This window comes from Rhynchophorus ferrugineus, unplaced genomic scaffold (assembly GCF_030347505.1).
Source record: "Rhynchophorus ferrugineus isolate W39M unplaced genomic scaffold, kcgeb_rfMv2 rfM17, whole genome shotgun sequence".
NCBI classification, from domain to species: Eukaryota; Metazoa; Arthropoda; class Insecta; order Coleoptera; family Curculionidae; genus Rhynchophorus; species Rhynchophorus ferrugineus.
This window is the reverse complement of record NW_027472596.1, coordinates 1,821,210-1,832,534: the sequence shown is the minus strand read 5'-3', so window position 1 is coordinate 1,832,534 and position 11,325 is coordinate 1,821,210. Positions and strand designations below refer to the sequence as shown.

Below are 11,325 nucleotides of genomic sequence, written 5' to 3'. Positions count from 1 at the left end.
TGCCTTGAAATATTTTAAAGTATAAGTGCTTTTTTTATGTGTGAATCACTTATGATATAACTCTAATATCTGATATTATATCTTATGATTATACCTTATGATATAACTCTAATATCTCCTAAACTCTCTTAAAAACGCTGCAAATGTTATTGTTGTAAGTGTTGTTCTATTATGTTATACATCTTGGAAATGTACATTTTTTTTTTCAGATCGTGTTAGAAATAAAGTACACACAGCGCACGGCCGACAAAAATATCGATATTATTTAAATATTGTAAAATGTACATTAAAGTATCGATTTTTTAATAAATCTTTTTTATTAAGTAGTGAAGTGAACCTAATCTTTTAAAATCAAGTACCAATTAAAAGGTTTTATAATATTTATGGGATACTTTTAAGAAAAAAAAATATCGGTTGACGTTACTATCGATTTATCGGAGGTTACAATCGGTTTTCTTTCGTTATCTTTAGTTTAATCTTTGATCTTCTATAACAATCTTAAAGACCAATAATATAGAAATTTAAACAATGGAGGTATTAGGAGAGTAAAGTATGACAAAAAGAATTTAAACATAAAATACTTATCTGATATTTTACAGTCCCAATGAAAAAGTTAATTCTCCATACAATAACTCACATCACATAAGAGTATCAAGAATGGAAGTACATTTGAAGAAGTGCAAAGCTGCTAACAGCGGGAATCTTGTATTAGTCAATTGTGATTATAATACATGTCACCGTATACCACCGGAAGAATTAAATATAAGGTGTATTATTTATTAAAGATAACCAATACAGTACATTTTTTATACTAGTTACCATAGTACCTGCCCGGATAAAAAGTGTATAAAATTGCAGGTAATAAAAGAAGGCAGCGAAGTTGAAAAGGTGGTAACACCTCTAGAACCTATTAAACCTGTACCAGTCTATGAGAGTTGGGATAATGTAATTTATGATTTTAGAAAATCTTAATGTGTAAATATTATAATTTTTTGTATTTTTAGTGAGAGTAGCTTATAATACAGAGCAATATTGTCTTGAACATCAAGTATTGAGACGTTTAGACACAGAGTCTGCTTTAAAGAGACAGACTTTTCGGAATTATGAAAGATAAAGAATTGAACAACTTACAGACACTGCCTTATCCAATTAATCCAAATTGAATAGTTGTCAGGATTTTGAAAATGTAATATAAATTTTTGAGTTTTTCTTCAAAATTTGACTTGCTTTAATTGGTTTCTTTTTAGACAAACCAACCACGAACACCAGTGGTTACATCACAAACAAGGACAAAACACCTGATGCAATAAATGATGTAATAATGAAAAATGAGAAAAGTACAAAAGCTATATTATCCAAACCAAATAAATTATGTTCTACTATAAATATTTACTATAAGTGTGTGATTGTTTGTTTTATGTTATAAAAATGTGCTTAATTTATGTTTGTTAACTATATATGATTTAACTTATGTAGTTGACAAATATTTTTAGAGATAAATATTTTTTTATTTCTTGTAAAATTTATTCCATATTTTATTTTTTTATAATTATTAACATATTCATTATTTTTTTGTATATTATTACTTCGGTTTTCTATCATTTAGTGTCTTGATATGACAATAAGTACAAGCATTGCTGAGTATCAAGGTTTGCTAGCTTAGGATTGAAAATTAAATGACTAAATATAACCAAAATAATAAGAAATCTATATACAAAAGAACATTCCTCCAATAAACGAAATAAAAATAAAATTATATACAAAAGAATATTCAAGTGGGATAAATTCTCCAGAAATCCATTTTATATTAGTGTTATGCGCCAAAAGTGATAAGCTATTAAATAAATAGTAATATATTAAACACTAAATTTATTCAATTTATTTTTTTTCACTCAAAGTAATCTTATCAAAGTGGTTGGTCAATAGGAGGGAACAAGTGTTCGAGTGTGACAATTCTATTCTCAGATCGTATTAGACATAAAGACATTAATTTAAGATGCGATTCAGAACACAAATATACAGAGCTACTGGAAATAACATCGATATCTAATACAGATATATAGTTATTTTAAAGAAAGTAAAGAGGGCTTGCCAAGGGGTATACTTATGTGGGGTACCCCAACGATAAGAACAACCACTAGAGTTACCAATGCAAGCGATAACAAATTATCTACTGATATGAAGGTTACTAACAACCAGGGGCCATCACGAGCGACGTTGTTATTAACGTCTAAAGCCAGGCTGTCAGCATAGGCGTAGCCAACCAACCGGTGATCACCACGACAGACGTGGAAAGGTGAATGAACACGACATGCATATAAATGTCGGCAGCCAGCCCTCCATCACATGGGATATATGCAGTCATACGATCAGGAAGTTTTTCCGCCATCAGTATAGAATAATTAAAAAATTAGGAATCGAGACATCATCGTTTGATCAAAATATATAGAGAATGTTTAAGTTAAGTTCATAGTACCACCGAACTCCTGTCCGAACTAGATGTATATTATAAGGATAATAAGAAAAATAAAAAAGAAAACAGAAAAAGAAGCATTGAATATACCAGGCAATTAAGAGAATTTAAAATGGTGTTTAGCAGTTGGATCTCACCGAAGGAATAAACTGCAGGTCCCCAACAAAAAGTAAAAAATTAACTTCACAGAAGTTATAAAATACACAGCATGTAAAGTATAAAATTTTACTCTAAAGAAAATATTATCAAGGTAAGACATTTTAAAAGATCAAGTAGTTAAGTGTATGTTTCCATTATAGAAAAACCAGAACAATAACTAACATATTCCAGGAGCAGGCCGGAGTGAAGTCTTGCGAGGTCAGTGTGGCCGAACTTTGGACACATAAATAATTGTTGGAGACGCCTATATGGTAAATGTGTTTTTATACACGATTGCATAATAAATGTTTTGCTGCCTTGAAACATAAATATGTATAAAGGCTACGGCGCATGCTCGTGTTAAAGCCACACAAACAGGACGAAGATTCCGGCATCTTGATTAATTTTGTGATGTGGCCTTAACTGACTTGTTTATAAAGTATAAATACAGAGCAACTCAGCTCAATTCAGTATTTTAATTGCCCAATTACCTTCATCAAATCGGTTCAAAAAATATAATAATGGATGCACATCGCCTGGAAAGTGATTTTCTACTTTGTTTCTTTTTTTATGGTCAACCATTAAAACAAGTCATTTTTCCAAAAAGTTTATTAATTAATTCTAAAATCTATAAGAGGAAATATAATAGTTTATTGATGAATTAACGTTTGAAATTTAAATACTAAAAACATTGATAACATGAACTCTTAAGTAAGCTCTAGAATATGTGTATACCCAAATATACATTAAATTGCTCATACTTTTTAACTGCTACAGTTCGTCGGATTGCTGCCTTCAACCAAAGTACTGTCAATCCCTACTGTCCAATTTCCCAATTCTCCTATAATTCGCTTTCCCCAGCAAGTGTGGACCCCTAAAGTTGTTATATTTGTGAATTAAAAAGCAGATGCCAAATGAAAATGCAGTCTGCCGTCTACTCTCTGACGATAACATGGATCACGTCCTTTTTATTTGTACTGTAGAAAAAATGGATTGTCATTGACAAAGCGTATACATTTTGTCCAAGTATTGACTAAGATCTGGGAAACTTTTTTACGATCCTTTCATTTATGTTGAACAACAAAATAAAATATTAGATATGTTAAAAAATAATGTCATATATTAGTATAGATTAGCTTTTATAATAAATAATAATCTGATAAATAATTATGATTCCATAAAAATAATAATATTAAAACGGAAAATTCAATAATAAAGCAGTTCTGTCAAATATTATATACATGACTTATGGTATGGTTTTTGATATATTTTTAGACATATTAAACTTGAATATATATCTGTAAAAATTAAATTATAAATACGAAATATTATAAGGCATATTTTTTTAACAAACATGTTTGCACATTGTGAAAACCAGCCAATTAAATCTGTAGAAGAAATCAGGTATTTTTGGATAAATTTTAATGAAACATTTCTTAATATAATAATTTGTTAACGATTGTTAATGTTTTATTAGTGCCCCTATTTCAAATGTACAAAAAGTAAGAATTCTTAAGAACCGAAAGTAATATACCATTAATCTAACATATCTTGCGAATGTTACAAGACATATAGTTGGAAATATAATAATTGGGTGAATGCACCTATATACTGAATGGGCTTATATATTGTTGAATAATTAAATGTTAAAGTTGTTGCTTTGAATAAAATCGTAAAATGTTACGGCGCATGCTCGTAATAAAGCCACCCGAACAATATAAAAATCCCGCCCTCTTGATTCATTTCGGTGTTGTGGCTTTAACCGAGTTGTTTGTAAAGTATAAATATGGATAGAATCCCTAAATCAACCATGATATAATGATTTAAACAATTCAAAATTCCTACCTATACAACGCTTTATCATCTGGTGCTGCTTTCTGTGATATCGAACGCATTTTTGATATTCAATACCAAATAAAGATGGTATCAAAATTTAATTGTACAAAAAATTACCTGAATTTCACACTGATAAATAGGTTCAATGAGTCTGGGCTGGAAGTCTGCCCAGACTATTGACCTATTGATAATATAATGACTAATAAGCAAGCTTACACACAACGACGGGTGGTAGGAATATTTAACCGCCACCACGATGGATTCCTTTGTTGCCCATTGGAATCCTGTAAATAGAATTAAGAATAAAACTCACTCCATTAAATATGATTTGAAAAAAAAAATTAAGAGGGCGTTGCTATTTTTTGGCTTAATAGTGGGTATGATCTATAAAACAAAAGCCAGTGGAAGATTAATTTAGACAAAAGCAGAGACATAATTCGTAACGTCGTTTTTAGTGTTCCAGGTACCAGACAGCACATTTGTTTCGACATTTTATGACACGTGCAACTTTTCGTTCAATACTCTATATAGTGTCGTGTTTTATTTTTTCTAGTGTACGGAAGAAATATTTAAAATTGAAACCAAAAGAACTGTACACTAACTCTCCTAATATATATCATTCTCTAATTATATATTTACTTAAATACTTTATGAGGATTCCACTAGCTGACTAGCATGTCGTTCCTATCCTTTTTAATCAATGTTATATTCACTGATGAGACGTCGATCTTTTTTGCAAGGCCTTATAAAGTACAACTTATAGACTACATGTTAATAGAAATCTAAACGGCATATATTTAAAAGCCCGAAAATAAAGTACTTGGGCCAAGAATAAAGAAAGAATATGACACCCACGATGGAAATACAAGCCAATTTCCTAAAAGATCATATTTAGAATTTATTCTATCAATGTGGTCTGATGTAAAAAGCGCTTTAAAAAAGCGAATTCGCTGCGGAATCTCCGTATTTGTTCGGACTAAATATTGCAATAGTGATCAAGGTCCACTATTTTACCCATGCACGAACGATGACGCAGATTGAGCATGTATATTAAATGACCCTTCAGTGAGTAATCCAAAAGTTATTCGTCAAGACCATAGAAAATGGTTTAAAAAATAGTAGCTCAACAGTATATGAGGTGTGAAGAATAGTGATCAATGATTAGGCAGCGAGATGTGATTTATATGTCTAAAGGAATTATGTAAAAAGTTAACAAATATATCTTAAGCCAATTTTAATACTCGGCTTCCTTGTGTATACCTACCACAGAAATTAAACCATACTCAACAGCCACAACAGAGTCTTTGATTTCATTCCAGTACTGTACACCATTAATAAAGTCGACCAAAATGTTGGGACCAGTGCCGTCAGGAATGAAATAACAGACTCTATGGTATGGCATTGTGTGGTAGGGGCATCGGTAACGCAGTAATCGTATTTTTATCCTACATGCCTAGAACGAGCTTTGAATTGGTCATTGGGATTGATTTTGCCGTCATCAATATCTTCGTCTAATCGATCAGGTATAAATTAAGTCAGAGGACCGTTAAATAAACCAAACAAAAACAAAACAAAGAATCGAAGTATAGTAATATATAAATACTAAAAAAAATTGTTAATTGTTATTTAGTTTATATCTTTAGGGTAAATGATGTGGCTCGGTGAATGGAGGTAAAACGAAATGAAACAGTGGTGTTTACATTATGTGACCGTTATTTATTGCCAATATAAAAAAAATGTGAAAAATACAAATAATAAAACGGATGGCAGCGGAGTTACCTGAAGACGAGGCTTGGGCAGTCGATGGTGGCACGTCTAAACCAAACGAGGGTTGAGCACTGAATGACCGAAATACCCTTCAATAACATCCCAGATAAACGTCTCTGGGTTGCCGCCAACTATTCGTTGTCGGGTTCTTGTTGGCGCTGTGGGCACCCCGCTCGTGTTCAACATCTGGGATTATATTTCTCGGTATTTTGTAGACCCTTATTCCACGATATAAAATTCCACATGCATCAAGGTCGCTACATATCAATCATTCACATTGAATCAGCCTAGAGTTGTAAATTATCAAGTACAAATAAATACCAAAATTTCACGCGTTTTAAAAATCCATACATGTGGACCTTCGTGTAACATTTCCATTCTGTATTTCTGAGCAGTTACTGGGGATGGTAAGTGAACGGTAATCATCTGAAGCAAAGTCTCACCAGCAGGTAATTTTTAGGTCCGCCTAAATTGTTTTCCATCCTTATCCTTGCCTTTATATTTCAAGTTAGTGCGCAGTGTGGAGAGAAGGGATTCATATTCTTCTTTTCTAAAATAAATATTTTAGTTACACCCAAGAACTACAAATATATAATACATTCTCGATCCAGGCTTATAATTTTCCAATGCACTACCAACAATATCTTTATTTCCTAATAACTTCATAAAAGTTATTTTGTAAATTATATAGTGCGTGCATAATACAATGCTTACTTGCAGTTCATAATCATATCAAAAATTCTGTAGATTGGATTCAAGATGTATATGCAGAACGATCTATTGTTGTCATTATCCTGTTTTTGGGTTGAAATATTCCTAAATACTCCATAGACTGTTCAACGTCAGAAAGTTTGGTAAAGTTGTTCAGCCACCAACTGCAATTGAAAAAGGGTTGGTTGTTCATGAACAAGATTGGCTTAATACGTTCGTCGATAGCCTGACGTAAAACAGTTTCCGTTTGTACACACACACCTGCGAATAATTCATTATTACAAAATTGTTTCTAACTTTATTTATAATTTATAGCGTATTAACCGCATCAATGGCACCAATCGTTAACCAATGTTGACCTGGGACGGTTGGAGATGACATCACGATTAATTAAAATATTATAAGGACACTATAAGATTCTTTCTTTGATGTTTCCTACTTTAATTCGGAAGTTCTTAATAAGTTGTCTTTACCACAGACATATATTTATATATGTATTATTTATAATTTTTATTTTTTTTAGTAAAATTTATAGAAAGTGAAGTAACACCAAAAATACATACATAATTATTTAATATATTATACAAATAATTATTTAGGAATTTAGTTACCTGTAACACAATCTACTACAACAAGAGCACCATCAGTTACACGAAGGGCAGCAGTTATTTCAGAACAGAAATCTACTTGCCCAGAGGAGTCAATTAAATTAATCAAGACAACATTCGATTTTTTTTCGCGTTAATCAAGAATATTTATGAAAAAATCTTCGAGCTGAACATACATAGATATGGCGCTAAAAATAGATTATTAAGTATTTTTGTTAAAACAAATACCCAGCTTTATTTTATAGACAGAAAGCTTCAGGATGACTAATTAAAATGATCACATAGGTTCAGTGGTTTGTAAATTTCATCGTTAAGTATTTCAAAGGACTATATATTCTTAATAAGCTTACGTTGATTTAATGGTGATAGATCTGTCTAGTTAATTTTTTCTATTATCTGTAAAACGTGTTTCTGTAAATTTGGCACCAGCGATAATACCAGCTTTTGGTACTAAAGAGTCTGTTATATAAAGATGATTTTCCGTTATCTACGTGAGCTATGACAGATATATTACGGATGTTTCGTTTTTTGACTATCATGTAATTTTTGACCTGCTATAAAATTCACCTAAATCAAAAATAAATGTTAAAAATTCGTTATATTTGGAAGCATAAATCAAATTTCTTTAATAACAGAGGAAATCTCATAATAAATAAAAGTAACTACAAATATTGTTTGTATACTAAAATAAAGTTTAAGCATCTGGTACATATTTGAAATAACTGGGGTAATAAAATAATATAATTCGCAATTTTATAACATAAATTAATTCAAAATACCTTATTGTTAACTAATTCAGAAATATGTAAACATTTTGCTCTACATAGTCTGCATTTCATACTGTCGTGTAATGTTGAAAATCGAAACAGTCTAACTAACAATCCAATTTAATCCAAATCAAAACAAAACAAGACAACACCCGGTAGATATTTGAATTCAAATTTTTATCTTTCTTTCTTAATTTCTTATGCAGGTGTGCAGTAAACTGGAAACAGTGCAGATCAAAATCGAGAAGTTGGAGATGTAAATTGTGCTGCTCTATCTGCTGCTCTGTCTTCTTGGTGCATTGTATTCCTCCTAGTATTTTGTAGAAAATTGTCTATCTGTAGTCATGTATGTGTAGTAGTACGTCTGTATTTTTGTTTATAATAAGATAACGCCAAAAGAATTTTTAAAAATGCATCCGTCATGGTCAGAATTTGAGTATAAACCTTGTCTTTTGATCGAAGCACTCTCATAATCGATATCTCAAGCCTATCAACATATTTTTCATTCTTCACTGAATATTCCCTATACGCAACAAATACACAACTGCTGCTATGAATACATTTTAGGAAAACGAAATAAAGGAACATTTTGACTTTTTAAAAACATTTTTTGTGTTTTTTCGCCATCATATAACAAACTGTCTATATTAATATACTTTGGACCTATCATATTTTTTGGAATATAAATAGGCCATACTTTATTTCCAATCCATCAGTAGATTTATATATTTTTAAATTGGTTTTATTGATTACGTTCCAGTCTATGACGACATCTAATTCCTGAAGCAAAGCCTTATCATTTAGAACTAATATATAAACATATCAATTATGCCGCCCGTAAAACTCTTGTAATTTCACAGGTGGCGACGTTGAATACCGTATGTGTTCTCCGACTTGAAGAGATCTGTATCATCGGCTTTATATGTCTGTCGATTTTTCGGAAATTTGTTGTTTGTAGGATGTTTCTGCACCACAGTCATCATTATAATGAATTGTTATGTCTTTTGTTGTATAGTAGAACAATTAGAATTATTTGGTTTTAAATATATTAACCGACAATTAATTTCAGCATGGGCCTTTTGCAATGATTGAGTACAACAGATGAGTCTACAATGATGACAGAACGGGAAAAAGGCGGGACGGTGCTTTGAACTTGCTTAAAATCTTTTTCTTTCTTAATTTAAATTAACTTTCGTTCAGATTCAGTTCACGCCGCTTCAGACTAAAAAGACATAGTTCGTATTCAATTATACTTAATACAGTGCGTCAAAGTAGGTCATTGTGGTAAATGAATCAAGTGAAATTTTCCATAATCACTAAGGGATACCGTAAGAAAATATATATCGGCATTGCTGACCAATTACATAGAGAGCACTTGATAACTCATTCGCTATTCGAGGCGGACGTGGAATGGAGACCGAGCAATGGGAATATGGCGATGTACACTTTTAGGATACAAAGGCCAACGCTTTGATCAGAAATTATATAGTTTCTTAGAGTCTCTCGAAGAGTATCTTGCTGACGTAGTTGATATACGATTGTTATCATCTGTTGCGACACCTAGTATATTATCGAAATAGTGGCCATTATAATTTCTTATAGGATATTGACACCATTTCAGAGAGTTGTTGCATTATAGGCAAGTTAACTCGGAGATTATTTGTTAGCAAACCCAAGAATAAGGTATATTACATTCTTTCCCTGTACTATTATATGTAGCTTGACATTTAAATATACCGGACTTTAATAGATTGACTTGCCTTAACTTTTATAATGCTATCACCTACCCCTAATTTGTAGTTTAGATTAATTGCATATCCAAACATTCCCCATAAAATAGCTGCTATTATAGGGATCAATTTTTGACAGCATGATTGACGGCACAGCTTGTGCACTAGAAGCATCAGATGAGGAAGTTTACCACGCCATACAGCATTTTTACGCTAATTCAGTTATTTCTAGCTTCGGTTTCGATAAGACGACAAGCAAAGCTTCTACAAAGTCTGATTTTACCATTTTTGCCATCGGCTATTTTATCACTGTCACCACTTATATTAATAGAGTAATTCTTTATTAATTAATTATTAATTATTTAACTCACTATTACAACCTCAGCATAAATGTTCTAGTTTTTCAAATGTTCATTATATTCTAACCACACACTTGGCTGGATAAGAATCCCACTTTTGATGTTAGTAATTAAAGTAAAAACCATATTTGTTTAAATAAAAGGTCTTTATTCGACAAAAATGCTAGTTGATTAGTCCAACAGGTAAGATAAGGCAATGTGTTCGATCAACGAACTGACGGAGACTATTCTGGAACCATTCGGTTGTGTGGCATGGGAACATATCGACAACGTGCAGTCGGCCTAACATCATTTTGATCTCGAATGAAAGAAGTTAAATGATATTTCCAATCGCTAGTGTCACGCATAGAAAAAATAGAAATGTTTTGTTTAGTTCAATCAACGACAGCGCTGCGATCGCAAATTGTGATTGGCTAGTTTAAATTCCTGGTGCCGCCACTAACATGGTCCATTTTTAAGTTTGTTGTTTGAAGGTTTTGGTTTGTATTTTTGTTTGAAGGTTTTATGTTGTGCATATATTATACATATGCACACACTTTTATGTTTCGAATCATTACGATTTCTTAACATTTATTTTTGATATAGGTGAATTTTACAGAAGATGAAATTTGTGCCATGATAGTCAAGAAACGAAACATTCGTAATATATCCGTCATAGCTCACGTAGATAAGCATATTAAGAATATGTAGTCTTTTGAAATATTGAACGATGAAATTTACAAACTACTGAACATATGTGATAATTTTGATTAGTCGTTCTGAAGCTTTATCTCTTAAAAATAAAGCTGGATATTTGTTTTAACAAAAATATTAACTAATCTATTTTTAGGGTCATATGTATGTATTTTGAACTCGAAGATAGGGATGTTTTCATAAATATCCTTGATTAACGCGAAAAAGAATAAAAAGTTTTCTTGGTTAATTTGATTGACTCCT

The 11,325-nt window shown here is 31.4% G+C and overlaps 2 pseudogenes; both read right to left on the bottom strand.

Moving 5' to 3' along the window:
- The window catches only part of LOC143205848 (translation elongation factor 2-like), a 79,202-nt pseudogene that overhangs the window by 60,970 nt on the left and 6,907 nt on the right, over nt 1-11,325 (bottom strand).
- Nucleotides 7,057-9,280, bottom strand: LOC143205834 (translation elongation factor 2-like; annotated as a pseudogene).